The 23025-nt window shown below is 39.1% G+C and overlaps 1 protein-coding gene across 2 annotated transcripts in view; it reads right to left on the bottom strand.

Annotated features, from left to right (window-relative positions):
- Positions 1 to 23025, bottom strand: part of CCDC73 (coiled-coil domain containing 73) — a 167713-nt gene that overhangs the window by 112759 nt on the left and 31929 nt on the right. The window lies entirely within an intron of this gene.

The following is a 23025-nucleotide window of genomic DNA, read 5'->3' as shown; positions in this document are numbered from 1 at the left end:
TGGATCTGGCTTCTCTCAGAAAATTTCATTTAAGAGTCACACCTCCATTTTTGAGGATTTTTTGCTGGGAATAGAAGTCTAGGTTGGTAGTTATTCTTTTAGCATTTCAAAGGTACCATTCTATTGTCTTCTGGGTTGAGTAATTATTACTGAGAAGCCCACTATCCATCTTCATCTTATTGTTGTTACTTTGAAAATAATGAATCTTTTCCACTTGTGGCTGCTGTCAAGATTTTCTGTTTGTTTTTCAGTTCTTCCATGATGTAGCTGGGTATGATTTTCTGTCTATTCATCCTACTGGGCATCACAGAGCTTCTTGAATCTCTGGGTGGTATGTTTAATCCATTTTGAATATTTTCTAATGCCATGTAGTTCTACAATCCTGTCTTCTACTGTGTCTAATCAGCTGCTAAATCTATTGAGTTATTAATTTGGATATTGTATATTTCACTTTCAGAATAAAATTCTCCACCTCTCTCCCTATTTTTCTCAATTCCTCTGATTTCTTCAATGTATTAATTAATTGTTACAATGATTAATACATTAATACAATGTATTATTCATAATAATATTAAATGACCCTTTCTATTTAAATATCCTTTTCTGTTCAAGCTCCAATATGTAAATCACATAAGTTTTATTTTTATTGTCTGATTTTTCTACTGGTATTGATCATATAGTGTATCTGGCAGGTCTAATCCTTTATTACTTTTAATCTTTATTGTAAAGCATCTCAAATCTAAAGAAAAGGTTCAAGAACACAATGAAGAACTTTACTGAAACATTCGGGGATAATTTCCCAACATGATAGTCCATTATCTTCAATACTCTAGTGGGTTTTACTACAAAGAAGGACATTCTTTAATAAGTCCATAATACAAACATCAAAATCTGAAAATTAACATTGATACATTACTACTATTTCTCAGCCCTCATCCAAGTGTTACCATCTGTCTCAACTGTGTTAATTAATAATGCTATTTTTTGGTTTTAAAAAATATATAGGTGGGCATAGTGGCTCACACCTGTGATCCCAACACTTTAGGAGAACAAGGCGAGAAAATCACTTGAGTCCAGGAGTTTGAGGCCAGACTGGGCAACATGGCAAAACCCCATCTCAACAAAAAATACCAAAAAATTAGCCAGGCATAGTGGCACATGCCTACAGTCTCAGCTAGTTGGGAGGCTGAAGTGGGAGGATCACCTGAGTCCAGAGGTTGAGACTGCAGTGAGCCATGACTGTCACACTGCACTCCAGTCTGGGTGATAGAGTGAGACCCTGCCCCTCTCTCTATATATATATATATATATGTGTGTGTGTGTGTGTGTGTGTGTGTGTATGCATATATATGTGTGTGTGCGTATTTTAAATTACTTTTACACATTCCAACAATAAATTTTAGTAAACTGCAAATTTTGTAATAGTGTTTATCTAATAAAATGTAACTGAAATAGAATAATTTAATTTTCACCTTACCAAATTCTAACATTGTATCTGTTTCTCAACGTACCTATCTGACCACTGACAGAAGAGTAGTGCTTCTGTATGTATATAAAATGAAAAGTAAAAATTCTTCCCCACATGCACAACACATACACACATACAACACATCTTTCTTTTCTCTCTTCTAAGGTAACCATGGTTAGTGGTTTAATGTACATACTTTCAGAACTTTTTTCTATCGTATCCAAACTTCTTTATTTTTATTTTTGCTTTTTACAACTTGTGTTTTTCACTGAACAATATATAGACAGTCCTTACGTTGCAAGTTGCTGAATTTCAGTTACTATGGTTTCATTAAACAAAACTAATTCCCCAACAATATGGTTCAAATTTCAGTTACCATGGTACATTATTGTGAGTAATTGCACAAACCTTACCGTTAGCTCCTCAGTCCCCAAACCGCTACATAAATAATGCATGTGCATCCTAATCAGTGATCAAACATGTCACGTCTACCACAGTCTGTCAATGACTGGTCACTGTGTATCTGTCATGCAATCCATGTGCAGACAATAAAGTAGGTTGTTATGTTCCTTTCTTGCTACCTGTGAAAAATCCATATGACATTTTATGAAAATGGATCATCAAAAATGGGAACTGGCCAATGAAGATGAAATTGCTGCAAGAAAAAGAAGAAAAGAAGGGACGGAGGAAGACAGGGAAGGAAAGAGAAAAATTGTACTGGAAGTAAAATTCAAATAAAATATAAATTGAGTTATTTAAGAAATGGCTGAACATAGGAATGTTAACATTGCCATTTGAGAGACTAGATATGCAGCTAGAAGAACACAGAAAAGGTATCTTATCAACATAAGATACCTAGGAACTTATCAACATAAATGAGAAAAGTGACTGTGATAAAAGGATTAAGATATCTCAGAGGAAGTGATGCCAGCAAAGACATCATATTAAACAACATTGAAAGTGCAAAGGACACCATGTAGGAAGCTAATCCAAACTTGAACAGGAGTATTATAATTTGCAAAGGCAGAGAAATTATGCTTATTCTAATATTGTAAGTTATACAACAATAAGGCAAGCATCGTCCAAACTACCTTGGCAAGTTTCTCACAAAAAAATAAAACACTTTAATTTTTAATGTTTCTAATGTTTTGAATTACAGTATACTAAATATTTAATTATTTTTATTATTTTAGTGTATTAACATTTAAATTATAATAAATACATACTGAGAGTATATAATGTTTTCACAAATATTTTTAACAGTCACAAAACAATCATAACTTTGATCATTGATTATTCAAATTGCTTTGCATGAAGCCAGGTGCAGCAGCTCATGCCTCACTTTGGGAGGCCAAGGCACGAAGATCGCTTGAGGCTACGAGTTCAAGACCAGCCTGGGCAATATGGCAAAACCCTATCTCTATAAAAAGTACAAAAAATTATCCAGGTGTGGTGGCATGTGCCTGTAGTCCCATTTATGCAGGAGGCTGAGGTGAGAGGATTGCTTGAGCAGGGGAAGTCAAGGCTGCAGTGAGCTGTGATCATGCCATTGCATTCCAGCCTGGGCAACAGAGTGACAGCACGTCTCCAAAAAAATTAAAATTACTTTGCACAATCTTAGCTTGCAGGGTCATTTTTTATGGTTTCACACTACCATGCAAGCGAAGGACTTCCTCTATCACACACATCTTCCATATCAGTATGTAGGTACCAACTTCATTTTTTTTTTTTTAAAGATATGGGTCTCACTCTATTCCCCAGCCTCCCTAGTAGCTGGGACTCCAGTGTGCACCCACTTCACCTGGCTCCTTATTTAATAGCAACAAAATATTCTTCATATTTGATTGAATCATCAAATTCTGCACATCAAACCTCCCCAAAATTTCGTGACTTTTTAAACTTTTAAAAAATTCTTTATTTTTAACATCTGTGGGTACATAGTAGGTGTGTGTGTGGGTATATATATATGGTCCATGGGATATTTTGACATGGGCATACATTACATAAAAGTCACATCAGGGCCAGGCACGGTGGCTCACACCTGTAATCCCAGTACTTTGGGAGGCCAAGGTGGGCGGACCACTTGAGACCTGGTCAAGACCAGTCTGGCCAACATGGTAAAACCCCATCTCTACTAAAAATACAAAAAATAGCCAGGGAGAGCATGGTGGCACATGCCTGTTATCCCAGCTACTCAGGAGGCTGAGGCACGAGAATCACTTGAACCTGGGAGGCAGAGGTTGCCCGGAGCCAAGATCATGCCACTGCACTCTAGCCTGGGCAACACAGCAAGACTCTGTCTCAAAAAAAAAAAAAAAAAAAATCACATCAGGGTAAATGGGGCATCCATCACCTCAAGCATTTGTCCTTTATGTTACAAATAATCCAATTAACACTCTTTTAGTTATCTTTAAATGCACAACTAAATTATTAGACTATAGTCACCTTGTGCTATCAGTTACCAGATTTTATTCAGTCTTCCTATTTTTTTGTACCCATGAACCATCCCCAGCTCATCCCTAACCCCACTCCCACTACCCTTCCCAGCCTCTAGTAACCATCATTCTACTCTATGTCTCCATGAGTTCAACCATTTTAATTTTTACCTCCCACAAATAAGGGAGGACATGCAAAGTTTATCTTTCTGTGCCTGGCTTATTTCACTTATAATGACCTCCAGTTCCATCCATGTTGTTGCAAGTAATAGGATCTCATTCTTCTTTACGGCTGAATAGTATATTCATATACACTGTGTATATGTACCACATTTCATTATCCATTCATCTATTTATGGATGCTTAGGTTGCTTCAAAATCTTGGTTACTGTGAATAGTGCTACAATAAACACAGGAGTACAAATATCTCTTTGATATATTGATGTCCTTTCCTTTAGGTATAGACCTAGTGCCAGGATTGCTGGATCATATGGTAGCTCTATTTTTAGCTTTTTAAGAAACCTGCAAACTGTTCTCCATAGTGGTTATACTAATTTACATTCCCACCAACAGTGTTTGAGGGTTCCCTTTTTTCCACATCTTCAACAGCATTTGTTATTGCCTTTCTTTTGGATAAAAGCCACTTTAACTGGGGTGAGATGGTATCTCATTGTAGTTTTGATTTGCATTTCTCTGATGATCAGTGATGCTGAACACCTTTTCATACACCTGTGTGCTATTTGTATGTCTTCTTTTGATAAATATTTATTCAGATCTTTTGCCCATTTTTAAATTGGACTGTTAGGTTTTTTCCTATATAGATGTTTGAGCTCTTTTTTTTTTTTTTTTTTTTTTTTTGAGACGGTATCTCGCTGTGTTGCCCAGGCTGGAGTGCAGTGGCGCGATCTCGGCTCACTGCAAGCTCCACCTCCCGGGTTCACACCATTCTCCCACCTCAGCCTCCGAGTAGCTGGGACTATAGGCGCCCGCCACCACGCCCGGCTAGTTTTTTGTATTTTTAGTAGAGACGGGGTTTCACCGTGTTAGCCAGGATGGTCTCGATCTCCTGACCTCGTGATCCACCCGCCTCCGCCTCCCAAAGTGCTGGGATTACAAGCTTGAGCCACCGCGCCCGGACTGTTTGAGCTCTTTATATATTTTGGTTATTAATTCCTTGTCAGATTGATCATTTGCAAATATTTTCTCCCATTCTGTGAGTTGTCTCTTCACTTTGTTGTTTCTTTTGCTGTGCAGAAGCTTTTTAGCTTGATGTGATCCTATTTGTCCATTTTTGCTTTGGTTCCTGTGCTCGTGGAGCATTACTCAATAAATCTTTGCCCAGTCCAATGTCCTGGAGAGTTTCCCCCAATATTTTCTTTTAGTCATTTCATAGCTTGTGGTTTTAGATTTAAGTCCTTAGTCCATTTTGATTTTATTTTTGTATATGAAAAGAGACAGTGGTCTACTTTCATTCTTCTGCACATGTATATCCAGGTTTTCCAGTCATTCCTCAATGTATGTTCTTGGCACCTTTGTTGAAAATGAGTTCACTATAGGTGTGTGACTTTGTTTCTGGGTTCTCTATTCTGTTGCATTGGTCTTTGTGTCTGTTTTTAATGCCAGTACCATGCTGTTTTGGTTACTATAGTTCTGTAGTATAATTTGAAGGCAGGCAATGTGATTCCAGCAGTTCTGTTCTTTTTGCTCAGGATAGCTTTGGCTATTCTGGGTCTTTGTGGTTCCATATAAATTTTAGAATTTTTTTTCTATTTCTCTGAAGAATGCCATTAATATTTTGATTGGTATTGCATTAAATCTGTAGATTGCTGTGGGTAGTATGGGCATTTTAACAATATTGATTCTTCCAAACCATGAATATGGAATATCTTTCCATTATTTTTTGTGTTCTCTTCCATCTCTTTCACCTATGTTTTATAGTTTCATTGTAGAGAGCTTTCAATTCTTTAAGTTCTTCCCTAGATGTTTGATTTTATTTGTAGCTATTGTAAATAAGATTACTTTCTTGACTTCTTTTTCAGATTGTTTGCTGTTGGCATATAGAAATGCTACTGGTTTTTGTATGTTAATTTTGTATTCTGCAACTTTACTGAATTTGTTTATTAGTTCTAATAGTTTTTGGTGGAGTCTTTAGGTTTTTCCAAATATAAGATCATATCATCAGTGAACAAGGATAATTTGAATTCATCCTTTCCAAATTATTTATTCCTGTCTGATTGCTCTAGCTAGGGCTTCCAGTACTATGTTGAATAACAGTGGGCATCCTTGTCATGTTCCAGATCTTAGAGGAAAAGCTTTCAGTTTCTTCCCATTCAGTATAATACTAGCTCTGGGTCTATCATATAGGGCTTTTATTGTGTTGAGGTATGCTCAACATATCCAGTTTTTGAGGGTGTTTAATTATGAAGGAACATTGAATTTTATCAAAGGTTTTCTCAGAATAAATTGGAATAATTATATGTTTGTCCTTCATTCTGTTGACATGCTGTATCACATTGACTGATTTTCATATGTGGAAACATCCTTGGATCCCTGTGATAAATCCCACTTAGTCATGATAAACGATTCTTTTAATGTGTTGTTGAATTCTGTTTGCTAGTATTTTATTGAGAATTTTTGTATCAATGTTCATTAGAGATACTGGCCTGTAGTTTTGTTGTTGTTGTTGTTGTTTTTGTTTTTTTTTTGTCATGTGTCTCTGTCTGGTTTTGGTATCAGAGTAAATACTGGCCTCATAGAATGAGTATGGAGGTATTCCTTCTGCCTCTACTTTTATGGAATACTTTGAGTAGAAATGGTATTAGTTCTTCTTTAAATGTTTGACAAAATTTGGCAGTGAAGCCATTGTGTCCCAGGCTTTTTCTTTGCTGGGATACTTTTTAGTATGGTGTTTGTCTCATTACTTGTTACTGGTCTCTTCAGGTTTTGGATTTCTTCATAGTTTAATCTTGGTAGGTTGTATGTGTCTAGAAATTTATCCATTTTTTCTAGGTTTTCCAACTTATTGGCATACAGTTGCTTAGAGCCTCTAATGATCCTTTAAATTTCTACAGTATCAGTTGTGATGTCTCCTTTTTCATCTCTCATTTTATTTATTTGGGTCTTTTCTTTTGTTAGTCTAACAGATTGTCAATTTTATTTTTTCAAAAAAACTTGCTTTTTTGTATTGTTTTTCTTATTTCAATTTCATTTATTTCTGCTCTGATCTTTACCATTTCTTTTCTTCTACTAACTTTGGGTTTGGTTTGTTCTTGCTTTTCTAATTCCTTAAGATATATAATTAGGTTGTTTATTCGAAGTTTTTCTTCTTTTTAGATGTAGACACTTAGAGCTACAAACTTCCATCTTACTATTGATTTTGCTGTATCCCATAGGTTTTGGTATGTTGTGTTTTCATTATCGTTTGTTTCAAGACATTTTTCAATTTCCTTCTTGATCTCTTCATTGACCAACTGATCATTCAGGAGCATATTGTTTAATTTCCATGCGTTTGCATAGTTTCCAAAATTCCTCGTTATTGGTTTCCAGTTTCATGCCATTGTTGTCAAAGAAAATGCTTGATATTATTTCAATTTTTTAAATGTTTTAAGACTTCTTTTGTGGTCTAACATATGGTCTAACCTTGAGAATGATCCATGTGCTGAGGAGAAAAATTTGTATTCTGCAGCTATTGGATGAAATGTTCTGGCCGGGCGCGGTGGCTCAAGCCTGTAATCCCAGCACTTTGGGAGGCCGAGACGGGCGGATCACGAGGTCAGGAGATCGAGACCATCCTGGCTGACACGGTGAAACCCCGTCTCTACTAAAAAAATACAAAAACGTAGCCGGGCGAGGTGGCGGGCGCCTGTAGTCCCAGCTACTCAGGAGGCTGAGGCAGGAGAATGGCGTGAACCCAGGAGGTGGAGCTTGCAGTGAGCTGAGATCCGGCCACTGCACTCCAGCCTGGGCGACAGAGCGAGACTCCGTCTCAAAAAAAAAAAAAAAAAAAGAAATGTTCTATAAATATCTATTAGATTCACTTGGTCTACAGTACAGATTAAGTCCAGTGTCTCTTTATTGATTATCCGTCTGGATGATCTGTCCAATGTTGAAAGTGGAGTGTTGAAGTCTCCAACTATTTTTGTATTAGAGTCTATCTCTCTAGCTCTAGCAATATTTGTTTTAAACATATGGGTGCTCCAGTGTTAGTGCATATATTTTTACAATTGTTATATCCTCTTTCTGACTTGACCCCTTTATCATTATATAATGACCTTCTTTGTCCCTTTTTATAGTTTTTGTTTTGAGAAACAAAAACTCTATTTTGTCTGATATAAGTATAGCTACTCCTGCTCTTTTTTGGTTTCCATTTGCATGGAATATCTTTTTCATCCCTTTATTTTTAGTCTATGTGTGACTTTATAGGTGAAGTGTGCCTCCTATAGGCAACAGATTGTTGGGTATTTTTTTTTACTCTATTCAGACACTCTACATGTTTTATATATATATATATACTTTAAATTCTGGGTTACATGTGCAGAACATGCACTTTTGTTACACTGGGATACACGTGCTATGGTGGTTGGCTGCACCCATCAACCCATCACCTACATTAGGTATTTCTCCTAATGTTATCCCTCCCCTACCCCCACAGACCCCTGTGTGTGATGTTGCTCTCCCTGTGTCCATGTGTTCTCATTGTTCAACTTCCACTTATGAGTGAGAACATGTGATGTTTGGTTTTCTGATTTTGTGATCGTTTGCTGAGAATGATGGTTTCCAGCTTCATCCATGTCCCCGCAAAGGACATGAACTCATCCTTTTTTATGGCTGTATAGTATTCCATGGTGTATATGTACCACATTTTCTTAATCCAGTCTATCACTGATGGACATTTGGGTTGGTTCCAAGTTTTTGCTATTGTGAATAGTGCTGCAATAAACATATGTGTGTATGTGTCTTTATCGTAAAATGATTTATAACCCTTTGGGTATATGCCCAGTAATGGGATTGCTGGGTCAAATGGTATTTCTTGTTCTAGATCCTTGAGGAATCACCACACTGTCTGCCACAATGGTTGAACTAATTTACACTCTCACCAATAATGTAAAAGCATTCCTATTTCTCCACAACCTCTCCAGCATCTGCTGTTTCCTGACTTTTTAATGATCACCATTCTAACTGGCATGAGATGGTATTTCATTGTGGTTTTGATTTGCATTTCTCTAATTTTTTCATAGGTCTGTTGGCTGCATAAATGTCTTCTTTTGAGAAGTGTCTGTTCACATTCTTTGCTCATTTTTTTATCGGGTTGTTTGCTTTTTTCTTGTAAATTTGTTTAAGTTCTTTGTAGATTCTGGATATTAGCCCTTTGTCAGATGGATAGAGTGCAAAACTTTTCTCCCATTCTATAGGTTGCCTGTTCACTCTGATGGTAGTTTCTTTTGCTGTGCAGAAGCTCTTTAGTTTAATTAGATCCCATTTGTCAATTTTGGCTTTTGTTGCCATTGCTTTTGGTGTTTTAAAGTCTTTGCCCATGCCTATGTCCTGAATGGTATTGCCTAGGTTTTCTTCTAGGATTTTTTTGGTTCTAGGTCTTATGTCTAAGACTTTGATCCATCTTGAGTTGATTTTTGTATAAGGTGTAAGGAAAGGGTCCACTTTCAGTGATTAGATGGTGGTAGATGTGTGGTGTTATTTCTGAGGCATCCATTCTGTTCCATTGGCCTATATATCTGTTTTGGTGCCAGTACCATGCTGTTTTGGTTATGGTAGCCTTGTAGTATAGTTTGAAGTCAGACAGCGTGATGCCTCCAGCTTTGTTCTTCTTGCCCAGGATTGTCTTGTCTATGCGGGCTCTTTTTTGGTTCCATATGAACTTTAAAGTAGTTTTTTCCAATTCTGTGAAGAAAGTCAGTGGTAGTTTGATGGGGACAGCATTGACTCTATAAATTACTTTGGGTGGTCAGGCCATTTTCACAATATTGATTCTTCCTATCCATGAGCATGGAATGTTCTTCCATTTGTTTGTGTCCTCTCTTATTTCCTTGAGCAGTGGTTTGCAGTTCTCCTTGAAGAGGTCCTGCACATACCTTGTAAGTTGGATTCCTAGGTATTTTATTCTCTTTGTAGCAATTGTGAATGGGAGTTCACTCATGATTTGGCTCTCTGTTTGTCTGTTATTGGTGTATAGGAATGCCTGTGATTTTTGCACATTGATTTTGTATCCTGAGACTTTGCTGAAGCTGCTTATCAGCTTAAGGAGATTTGGGGCTGAGACGACGGGGTTTTCTAAATATACAATCATGTCATCTGCAAACAGAGACAATTTGACTTCCTCTCTTCCTATATGAATAACCTTTATTATATTCTCTTGCCTGGTTGCCCTGGCCAGAACTTCCAATACTGTGTTAAATAGGAGTGGTGAGAGAGGGCATCCTTCTCTTGTGCCGGTTTTCAAAGGGAATGCTTCCAGTTTTTGTCCATTCAGCATGATATTGGCTGTGGGTTTGTCATAAATAGCTCTTATTATTTTGAGATATGCTCCATCAATACCTAGTTTATTGAGAGTTTTTAGCATGAAAGGCTGTTGAATTTTGTCGAAGGTCTTTTCTGCATCTATTGAGATAATCATGTGGTTTCTGTCATTGGTTCTGTTTATGTGATGGATTACATTTATTGATTTGTGTATGTTGAACTAGCTTTGTATCCCAGGGATGAAGCCAACTTGATAGTGGTAGATAAGCTTTTTGATGTGCTGCTGGATTCGATTTGCCAGTATTTTATTGAGGATTTTTGCATCAATGTTCATCAGGGATATGGGCCTAAAATTCTCTCTTTTTGTTGTGTCTCTTCCAGGCTTTGGTATCAGGATGATGCTGGCCTCATAAAATGAGTTAAGAAAGATTCCCTCTTTTTCTATTGATCAGGATAGTTTCAGAAGGAATGGTACAGCTCCTCTTTGTACCTCTGGTAGAATTTGGTGGTGAATCCGTCTGATCCTGGCCTTTTTTTGGTTGGTAGACTATTAATTATTGCCTCAATTTCAGAACCTGTTATTGGTCTATTCAGAGATTCAACTTCTTCCTCGTTTAGTCTTGGGAGGGTGTATGTGTCCAGGAATATACCATTTCTTCTAGATTTTCTAGTTTATTTGTGTAGAGGTGTTTATAGTATTATCTGATGGTAGTTTGTATTTCTGTGGGATTGGTGGTGATATCCCCTTTATCATTTTTTATTGCATCTATTTGATTTTTCTCTCTTTTCTTCTTTATTAGTCTTGCTAGTGGTCTATCGACTTTGTTGATCTTTCCAAAAAACCAGCTCCTGGATTCATTAATTTTTTGAAGGTTTTTTTGTGTCTCTATCTCCTTCAGTTCTGCTCTGATCTTACTTATTTCTTGTCTTCTGCTAGATTTTGAATTTGTTTGCTCTTGCTTCTCTAGTTCTTTTAATTGTGATGTTAGGGTGTTGATTTTAGATCTCTCATGCTTTCTCTTGTGGGCATTTAGTTCTATACATTTCCCTCTATACACTGCTTTAAATGTGTCCCAGAGATTCTGGTACATTGTATCTTTGTTCTCATTGGTTTCAAAGAACACCTTTATTTCTGCCTTCATTTCATTATTTATCCAGTAGTCATTCAGGAGCAGGCTGTTCAGTTTCCACATAGTTGTGTGGTTTTTAGTGAGTTTCTTAATCCTGAGTTCTAATTTGATTGCACTGTGGTCTGAGAGACAGTTTGTTGTGCTTTCTGTTCTTTTATATTTGCTGAGGGTGTTTTACTTCCAATTACGTGGTCAATTTTAGAATAAGTGTGATGTTGTGCTGAGAAGAATGTATATTCTGTTGATTTGGGGTGGAGAGTTCTGTAGATGTCTATTAGGTCTGCTTGGTCCAGAGCTGAGTTCAAGTCCTGGATATCTTTGTTAATTTTCTGTCTCGTTGATCTAATATTGACAGTGGGGTGTTAAAGTCTCCCACTACTATTGTGTGGGAGTGTAAGTCTCTTTGTAGGTCTCTAAGAACTTGCTTTATGAATCTGGGTGCTCCTGTATTGGGCACATATATATTTAGGTTACAGCTTCTTGTTGAATTGATCCCTTTACCATTATGTAATGGCCTTCTTTGTCTCTTTTGATCTTTGTTGGTTTAAAGTCTGTCTTATCAGAGACCAGGATTACAACCCCTGCCTTTTTTTTTCTTTTTTTTTTTTTTTTTTTTTTGCTTTCCATTTGCTTAGTAGATCTTCCTTCATCCCTTTATTTTGAGCCTATGTGTTTCTCTGCATGTGAGGTGGGTCTCCTGAATGCAGCACACTGATGGGTCTTGACTCTTTATCCAATTTGCCAGTCTGTGTCTTTTAGTTTGAGCATTTAGCCCATTTACATTTAAGGTTAATGTTGTTATGTGTGAATTTGATCCTGTCTCTATGATGCTAGCTGGTTATTTTGCCCATTAGTTGATGCAGTTTCTTCATAGTCTTGATGGTCTTTACAATTTGGCATGTTTTTGTGGTGAATGGTACCAGTTATTCCTTTCTATATTTAGTGCTTCCTTCAGGAGCTCTTGTAAGGCAGGCCTAGAGGTGACAAAATCTCTCAGCATTTCCTTGTCTATAAAGGATTTCTCCTTCACTTATGAAGCTTAGTTTGGCTGGATATGAAATTCTGGGTTGAACATTATTTTCTTTAAGAATGTTGAATACTGGCCCCCACTCTCTTCTGGCTTGTAGGATTTCTGCCAAGAGATCTGCTGTTAGTCTGATGGGCTTCCCTTTGTGGGTAACCAACCTTTCTCTCTGGCTGCCCTTAACATTTTTTTCCTTCATTTCAACCATGGTGAATCTGACAATTATGTGTCTTGGGGTTGCTCTTCTCAAGGAGTATCCTTGTGGTGTTCTCTGTATTTCCTGAATTTGAATGTTGGCCTGCCTTGCTAGGTTGGGGAAGTTCTCCTGGATAATATCCTGAAGAGTGTTTTCTAACTTGGTTCCATTCTCCCTGTCACTTTCAGGTACACCAATCAAGCATAGATTTGGTATTTTCACATAGGCCCATATTTCTTGGAGGCTTTGTTCATTTTGTTTCATTCTTTTTCCTCTAATCTTGTCTTCTCACTTTATTTCATTAATTTGATCTTCAATCACTGGTATCCTTTCTTCCTCTTGATCAAATCAGCTACTCAAGCTTGTGTATGCTTCATGAAGTTCTCATACTGTGATTTTCAGCTCCATCAGGTCATTTAAGCTCTTCTCTACACTGATTATTCTAGTAAGCCATTTGTCTAACCTTTTTTCAAGGTTTTTAGCTTCTTTGCAATGCATCAGAACATGCTCCTTTAGCTTGGAGAAGTTTATTATTACTGGCCTTCTGAAGCCTACTTCTATCAACTCGTCAAATTCATTCTCTGTCCAGTTTTGTTCTCTTGTTGGCGAGGAACAGTCTTCCTTTGGAAGAGAAGAGGCATTCTGGTTTTTGGAATTTTCAGCCTTTCTGGTCTGGTTTCTCCCCGTCTTTGCAGTTTTATCTACTTTTGGTCTTTGATGTTGGTGACCTATGGATGCGGTTTTGGTGTGGATGTCCTTTTTGTTGATGTTGATGCTATTCCTTTCTGTTTGTTAGTTTTCCTTCTAACAGACTGGCCCCTCAGCTGCAGGTCTGTTGGAGTTTGCTGGAGGTCCACTCCAGACCCTGTTTGCCTGGGTATCACCAGTGGAGGCTGCAGAACAGCAAATAGTGCTCCCTGATCCTTCCTCTGGAACTTCATCCCAGAGGGGCACCCACCTATATGGGGTGTCTGTTGGCCCCTACTGGGAGGTATCTCCCAGTCAGGCTAAAGGGGGTCAGGGACCCATTTGAGGAGGCAGTCTGTCTGTTATTGGAGTTCAAACGCTGTGCTGGGAGAACCACTGTTCTCTTCAGAGCTGTCAGGCAGGGATGTTTAAGTCTGGAGAAGCTGTCTGCTGCCTTTTGTTCAGATATGCCCTGCCCCCAGAGGTGGAATCTAGAGAGGCAGTAGGCCTTGCTGAGCTGCAGTGGGCTCTGCCCAGTTCAAGCTTCGCTGCTGCTTTGTTTACACTGTGAGTATAGAACCGCCTACTCAAGCCTCAGCAATGGCAGATGCCCCTCCCTCTGTCAAATTTCAGCATCCTAGGTCGATCTCAGACTGCTGGGCTCCATGGGCATGGGACCTGCCAAGACAGGCACAGGAGGGAATCTCCTGGTCAGCCAGATGCGAAGGCCGTGGGAAAAGCACAGCATTTGCACAGAAGTGTACTGCTCCTCCAGGTACAGGCAATCAGGGCTTCCCTTGGCTAGGAAAGGGAAATCCCCTGACCCCTTGCACTTCCCGGGTGAGGCGACACCCTGTCCCGCTTCGGCTCACCCTCTGTGGGCTGCACCCACTGTCCAACCAGTCCCAACGAGATAAACCAGGGACCTCAGTTGGAAATGCAGAAATCACCCGTCTTCTGCATCGGTCTCTCTGGGAGCTGTAGACTGGAGTTGTTCCTATTCAGCCATCTTGGAAGCGACCCACTCTATATGTTCTTATTGCAGAATTTAGTCCATTTACATTCAATGTTATTATTGATAAGTGAGGACTATCTCTTGTCATTTTTGTTATTTTTTTTCTGGTTGTTTTGTGGTTTTCCTGTTTTCTTCCTTCCTGTCTCTCTTTCAGTGAAGATGATTCTATCTAGCGGTATTTTTTAATTCCTTGCTTTTTATTTTTGTGCATCTCTTGTACAGTTTTCGATTTGAGGTTACCATTAGGCTTGCAAATACTATCTTTAACCCACTGTTTTAAAGTGATAACAAATTAACACTGATTGCATAAACAAACAAGCTAATTACCAATCAAGCAAAAAGAAAACTTATAAAAACTCAGTAATTTAACTGTCTCTTCACTTTTTACATTTTTGTTGTTTCCATTCATATCTTATATACTATGTCTTGAAAAGCTGTAGTTATTATTTTTGATTGGTTCATCTTTTCATTTTTCTACTTATGAGTATTTTACACATCACACTTACAGTGTTATAATATTCTGTGTTTTTCTGTGTACCTACTATTACCAGTGAGTTTTGTACCTTCAGATGATTTCTTATCGCTGATTAACATCCTTTTCTTTCAGATTGTAGACCTCTCTTTAGCATTTCTTATAGGACAGGTCTGGTGTTAATGAAATCCCTCAGCTTTTGTTTATCTGGGTAAGTCTTTATTTCTCCTTCATGTTTGAAGGATATTTTCACTGTATATACTATTCTAGGGTAAAAGTTTTTTTCCTTCAGCACTGTAAATATATCCTGGCCTGTAAGGCTTCCACTGAAAAGTCTGCTGCCAGATGTTTTGGAGCTCCATTGTATGTTATTTGTTTCTTTTATCTTGATGCTTTTAGGATCTTTATCCTTGATCTTTGGGAATATTATTATTAAATGCCTCAAGGTAGTCTTCTTTGGGTTACATCTGCTTGGTTTTCTATAACCTTCTTGTACTTGAATATTGATATTTTTCTATAGGTTTGGGAAGTTCTCTGTCATCCCATTGAATAAACTTTCCACTCATCTCTTTCTCTACCTCCTCTTTAAGGCCAAAAATGCTTAGATTTGCCCTTTTGAGGCTATTTTTGCGATTTTGTAGATAGATTTTGAGGCTTTCTTTTTTCTTTTGTCTCCTTCGACTGTATATTTTCTTTTTTTTTTTTTTTTTTTTTTTTTTTTTTTGAGATGGAGTCTCGCGTTGTCGCCCAGGCTGGAGTGCAGTGGCGCGATCTTGGCTCACTGCAAGCTCCGCCTCCCGGGTTCACGCCATTCTCCTGCCTCAGCCTCCTGAGTAGCTGGGACTACAGGCGCCCACCACCGCGCCCGGCTAATTTTTTGTATTTTTAGTAGAGATGGGGTTTCACTGTGGTCTCGATCTCCTGACCTTGTGATCTGCCCGCCTCGGCCTCCCAAAGTGCTGGGATTACAGGCGTGAGCCACTGCGCCCAGCTCGACTGTATATTTTCAAACAGCCTGTCTTCAAGCTCACTAATTCTTTCTTCTGCTCAATCAATTCTGCTATTATGAGACTCTGATGCATTCTTCAGTATGTTAATTGCATTTTTCAATTCCAGAATTTCTGCTTGACTCTTTTTAAATTATTTCTATCTCTTTATTAAATCTATTTGACAGAATTTTAAATTCCTTCTCTGTGTTATCCTGAATTTCTTTGAGCTTCCTCAAAACAGCTATTTTGACTTCTCTGAGAGTTCACATGTCTCTGTTTCTCCGGGACTGGTCCCTGGTGCCTTATTTGTTTGGTGAGGTATGTTTTCTGGATGGTCTTGATACTTGTGAGTGTTCGTCAGTGTCTGGGCATTGAAGAGTTTGGTATTTTTTGTAGTCTTCGCAGTCTGACCTTGTGTGGACCTATCCTTGGGAAGGGTTTCCAGGTATTTGAAGGGACTTGAGTGTTGTGATTGAAGTTTTTTGTCACTGCAGCTGTATTTGCACTAGGGGGCACCACAAGCCCAGTAATGATGTAGTTCTTGCAGACTCATAGAAGTAATGCCTTGGTGGTCTTGGATAAGATCCAGAAGAATTATCGGACTTACTAAGCAGGGACTCATTCTCTCCCCTTACTTTTTTTTGTTTTTTTTTGTTTTTTTTTTGAGATGGAGTCTTGCTCTCTTGCCCAGACTGGAGTGCAATGGCACAATTTTGGCTCACTGCAACCTCCACCTCCCAGGTTCAAGCCATTCTCCTGCCTCAGCCTCCTGAGTAGCTGGGATTACAAGCGCCCACCACCACCCCCGGCTAATTTTTTGTATTTTTAGTAGAGAAGGGGTTTCATCATGTTGGCCAGGCTGGTCTCAAACTCCTGACCTCGTGATCCGCCCACCTCGGCCTCCCAAAGTGCTGGGATTACAGGTGTGAGCCACCGCTCATGGCCTCTACTTTTAATTTCTACCAAATAAATGGATTATCTCTCTGTGCTGAGCCTCCTGGAGGTGGGGGACAGGTGACACAAGCACCCCTGTAACCTCCACCACTGGGACTGCACTGGATCAGACCTGAACCCAGTACAGCACTGGGTCTTACTCAAGGCCTGCTATAGCCACTATCTGACTACCACCAGTGTTCACTCAAGGCCCTAGGGATCTACAATCACCAGGTGGCAAAACCAGCCAGTCTTGTATCCTTCTTTGCAGGGAAGTGAGTGTCCCTGAGCTCTAGGCAGGTTCATGCCATCCAGGAGCCAGGGCCGAGTCAGAAACCTAAGGAATCCACCTGGTGCTCTATTCCACTGTGGCTAAGCTGATACCAAAACCACAAGACAAGATTCTTCTCACTCTTCCCTCACCTTTCCCAAGGCAGAGGAATCTTTCCCCACGGCCACCACCACCACAGCCAATGGGGAGTATTTATAGGGTACCACTGATGTTCACTTAAGGCCCAAGTCCAGGCCAGGACTCACCCTTCAGGACAGTGGGCTCCCCTCTGTCCCAGGGTAGGTCCAGAGTTGCTGTCCATGAGCCAAAGCCTGGAATCGGGAACCCCTAGAGCCCACTTGGTGCTCTTCCCCACTGTGGCCAAGCTGGTACCTAAGCTGCAAGACGAAGTTCCCTTTATTCTTCCCCCTCCTTTTCTCAAGTGGAAGGGGTCTCTCCTCATAGCCACCACAGCTGTGAATATGCTGGGTCACACCTGAAGCCTGCATGTCTGAATCTAACTCAAGGCCCATAGCATGTACTACTTGGTTATTGCTACTGATTATTCAGTGCCCAAGGGCTCTTAAGTCAGCAGGTAGTGAATCCTGCCAGAACTGAATCCTTCCCTTCAAGGCAGCAGGTTTCCTGTCTAATCCAGGGTGTGTCTAGAAATGTTGTCTGGGAGTTAGGGCCTGGAATGGGAGCCTGATGATTCTGCCCAGTGCCCTATCCTACTGTGGCTTAGCTGGTATCCAAGTTGCAAAATAAAATCCTCTTACCTCTTCCCTCTTCTCTCTTCAAGCAGGAAGGAGTCTCTTTGGGAGCTGTACCCTGCACTGCCTGGGGTTGAGGGAGGGGTGGCGTAAGCACTCCCTTTGCCAGTCCGACTGGTGTGTCACTGGGTCGCACGCCATCTCCACTGGCTCCGAGACCAGTCCAAGTCCACTGGCTCTGAGACCAGTACAACACTAGTACTTGCCTAGGAAGTGTAGTTCTTGTGGCCTAGATTGGCATTATTTGGAACCCCCCCAGCGGCAAGGCTTGCTGAAACTCAAGTTCAAACCACTGGGATGGGCTATTCGCCTCTGGCGAGGGCTGGTCTGAATGCACTCTCCATGGGCACCGGCTGAGTTCTGCCTGGTGTTGGGAGCACTGAGTTCCCACAATTCCTGCACTTTCCTTTAACCGCACAGATTTTCTCCACATCATGTGGCCAGTGCAGGGGCTGGGGGAGAGGTGGAGTTGGAGATTCAAGACTGTCTTTCCTACTCTCTTCAGTACCTCTTTCAGCAATATGAAGCTAAAACCAAGTACTATGACCACTCACTTGATTTTTGGTCCTTATGAAGGTGCTTTTTTGTATAGATAGTTGTCAAATTTGGTGTTCCTGCAGGGAGGACAATTGGTAGAATCTTCTATTTGGCCATCTTGCCCCCACCCTCAAAACTTAGTAATTTAAAACAATATTTTATTAGGTCTCACAATTCTGTACAATGATCGGGCTTAGCAAGACAGTTCTGTTTCACATGCTATGGTCATTCTTGCAGAAGCATTTATATGGTAGCTTGGCTAGGGCTGGGATGACAGTGACTTCTGCTTACACTCCAGTGTCTTTCCCCATGTAGCTTCTGATCATTAAATAATCTATTTTGAACTTTATGACATAGCTCTGGCTTCCAAGAGGATGTGTTCTAAGAGAAAAAGCCCCAATGTGCGAGTACTTATGAAGCCTCTGCTTAGTAACATGATTGCTAATGTTTCGTTGGCCAAGAAAGTCACATGACCAAGTTAATGTAGGAGTGGTCTACTTAAGGACATGAAGTATGGTTCATTGGGAGCCACAAATATAACAGCATCATTTATTTACTGGCTGTTCACAGATATTTAGACTGCTTATAACTTTTCCCATTACAACAATATAGTAAATATCACTGTAGCAAAATATTTGCCCAAGTAAGCTCACACAAAAAATTATCATAGATAAAAATATAAACTGCTCAGACTTAATGAACATGAAATTTTAAATTCCAATTTAAACAGATAAAACTGAATTTCTATCCATTATCTATATTAATTTACATCAAAAAGGAAAAAATACAGTAGTACTCATTCCTGAAAACTCCAGCCAATGCTGGAAATTATCAATCTTTTTAGTATTTTTCCAATCTGGGAATCAAAAACTGATTATCTCATTTTTGTTTTAATCTGCATTTATTTTATTAGTAGTAAAGTTAAGCATACTTTTGTACATTTTATGATTACTTGTATTTCTTCATTCTGTTCATTCTTCTGTTGGGTTGTTTTGATTTGGAATATTTTGTAAATAAGATATTGATTTTTTTATTATTTTGCATGTTGCAAATATTTTCTCTCCATCACTTTGTTTTTTAAGAGACTAAGTCTTGCTTGTCACCCATGCTGGACTGCAGTGGTATAATCACAGCTCACTGTAACCCTGAACTCCTGGGATTAAGTGATCCTCCTGCCTCTGCCTCCTGCCCAAGTAGCTAGGACTATGGATACACGCCATCATGTCCAACTAATTAAAATTTTTTCTTGTAGATAAAGGGTCTCATTATGTTGTCCAGGCTGGTCTCGAACTCCTGGCCTCAAGTGATTGATCCTCCCACCTCAGCCTCCCAAAGCACTGGAATTACACAGGTATGAGCCACTGTGCCTGGCCAGTCACTTTTTTTTAACTTTATGATGGCTATTATCCTGTAAAAGCTAAGAATCTAGCCATCATATCCAGCCATCTTTTCCTTTATGAAGGATAATCTCTATTCCCAAGAATATAAAACTTGTTTCTTATATTTTCTAGTATTTGTATGGTTTTCTTCTTTGCATTGAGTTTTAGTTTTCTTTTCTTTTTTTTTTTTTTTTTTTTTTTTTTTGAGACAAGCTTTTGCTGTGTCACCCAGGCTGCAGTGCAGTGACACAAACACAGCTCACTGCAGCCTTGATCTTCTGGGCCCAAGTGATCCTCCTACCTCAGCCTCCCAAGTAGCTGGGAATACAAGCATGTACCACCACACCCAGCTAAAATTTTGAGATAGAGTCTCACTCTGTAGCCCAGGCTGGAGTGCAGTGACGTGATCTTGGCTCACTGCAACCTCCGCTTCCTGGGTTCAAGTGATTCTCCTGTCTCATCCTCCTGAGTAGCTGGGATTACAAGCACCCACCACCATGCCCAGCTAATTTTTTGTATTTTTAGCAGAGATGGGGTTTCACCATGTTGGCCAGGCTGGTTTCAAACTCCTGACCTCAGGTGATCCGCCTACCTCGGCCTCCCAAAGTGTTAGGACTGCAGGTGTGAGCCACCATGCCCGGGTCCCAACTAAAATTTCTTAAGTTTTTTGTTGAAAACAACCATGTTGCCCAGGTTGTTTTCAAACTCCTGGCTTCAAGTGATCCTCCCACCTCAGCCTACCACAGGATTACAGGTATGAGATACCAGACCCAGCCCTGGGTTTTATTTTTGTGTATAAGGTATGTATGAATGCTCCAAATACCACTTACTATTGTTCTTTTCACCCATTGAATTGACTTATCTTTTTAATGATTTATTTATTCCTGCAACTATGTCACATTTTAAATTATTACAGCATTTGAACATGGTTTAATATCTGATAGAGCAAGTAGTACTTCACTCTTCTCTTTTGAAAATGTTATTGGCTATCCTCATGTATTTTTCTTACATATATAACTTTAGAATCATCCTACCAAGCTCTAAAAAACACTGCATTAGGTTTTGATTAGCACTGTATTAAATTTGGGGATTCTTTGAAGGAAACTCTAGAAATGAAAAAGGTAATCATTGAAATTAAAAACTCTGAGGAAGGTTAGATAGCAGGTAAAAACATCTGAAGAGATAATTAGAAAACACCACAATGAATTACACAGAACTCAGTACAGAGAGGCAAATAGGAAGAAATATAAGAGAGTTAAGAGTCAAAAAGGATAAGATGACATGGGCCAATATGCTGTCTATTGGGGTTTCAAGAAAAAGATAATAGAGAAAATAAGGGGCAATACTCAAAAAAAATCACAGCTGAAGTTTTTTGTAACATTCAGGTATCAAAATGAGTCTCTAAAAATATAGATAAATCCACACCTAGACACATTAAAAATAAAGATCATCAATGACAAACAAATCTTAAGAGCGAATAGAAATGATGAATTACCTACAGAGGAAAACTTCTAAATAGCAGCAAAAGAACTCAATAAAATCTCTTTAAAATACTGACAGAACACAAATGTAATCTACAATTTCATGGCAAAATAAAGACATTTTCTGGAAAAAGGAAAGTCTAAAAGAGTTTACCATTAACAGACTTTTTAGCATTGAATTAGAGGAATGTGAATTAGCTGGACCAGTTTCCGGAGTACACAGAAGATGGCTTCAACTTTTTTTTTCTTTTCTTTTGAGACAGAATCTCACTCTGTCGCCCAGGCTGGAGTATAGTAGCGTGGTCTTGGCTCACTGCAACCTCTGCCTCCCAGATTTAAGCGATTCTCCTGCCTCAACCTCCCATGTAGCTGGGATTACAGGCACCCATCACCCCGCCCAGCTAATTTCTGTATTTTTAGTAGAGATGGGATGTTGGCCAGGCTGGACTTGAACTCCTGGCCTCAAGTGATCCACCCATCTCAGCCTCCCAAAGTGCTGGGATTATAGGTGTGAGCCACCGTGGCCAGCCGGCTTCAACATTTTTTCTCTGGATAAAGGCTTAGGAAAATAATTAAGACCTTAAATTATCCTTTTAGAGGCCAGGCAAGGTGGCTCACCCATATAATCCCAGCACTTTGGGAGTCTGAGGTGGCTGGATCACGAGGTCAGGAGATCAAGATCAGCCTGGTCAACATGGTGAAACCCTGTCTCTACTAAAAATACAAAAATTAGCCGAGCGTGGTGATGCACGCCTGTAATCCCAGCTGCTCAGGAGGCTAAGGCAGGAGAATCGCTTGAACCCGAGAGGCGGAGGTTGCAGTGAGCTGAGATCATGCCACTACATTCCAGTCTGGGTGATAGAGCAAGATTCCATCTCAAAAAAAAAAAAAAAAAATATATATATATATATATATATATGTCCTTTTAAAGGTTATTTACAACATCAAGTCCAAGACAATTTAATTTTCTCTCTACCATTTGGGAAGATATAAAGCCAATTTCTATTTGTTTAGCAATTACCCTTAACATTTTAATATTCCTACTTAACTGAAGAACATCTGTAGTTGGTCAGTATCTTTATATCTTCTGAATGATACAAGGACCTAAGAATCAGTCCCATCCAGGCTTAATGGTAACTGTGGATCAGTGTTTGAATTCTACTATTTTATCTTTAAAAACTAAATGTAATTATTCATTTTTAATTGTATCTTAATCTTTTTGCACTCTGTTTTAAATGCTAAATAAAAAGATCTCTTCAGAAACTACCAAGGAGAAGTATTAAAAATTTGCGATAAAGATTTGGGAGGGCATGAGACAAAATCAGTATCTCATAAGTAGTTCCTGAATAAGATCTGTTCTTGCTTACTTGTCACACATACCTGCAAAATGTCTGGTACAAGAATATGCACAGCAATATGAATAGCAACTGTTTTCATAAAAACCAACAGCTGGAAACCACTTAGGTATCCATAACTATGTTAATGAAAACAACAAACCTTGACGTTTACATTATAGATACTACTCAATGATAAAAACAAACTGACTACAAACACACACGACAAGAATAAATCTCAAAAATACTACACTGAGTAAAAAAAAACCCTACACAAAATAATATATACTGAATGATTCCCCTTATATGAAAATCTAGACCAGAGATATACTAATCTATAGGGAAAAAAAATTAGAACAGGGGCTGCCTCTGGATGAAAAGGGGTGAAGAATTTTATTCTACATAAATTTCATATTGAAAGAAAAAA

This window comes from Theropithecus gelada, chromosome 14, assembly GCF_003255815.1.
Source record: "Theropithecus gelada isolate Dixy chromosome 14, Tgel_1.0, whole genome shotgun sequence".
Lineage (NCBI taxonomy): Eukaryota > Metazoa > Chordata > Mammalia > Primates > Cercopithecidae > Theropithecus > Theropithecus gelada.
This window is presented reverse-complemented; position numbering and strand designations above follow the sequence as displayed.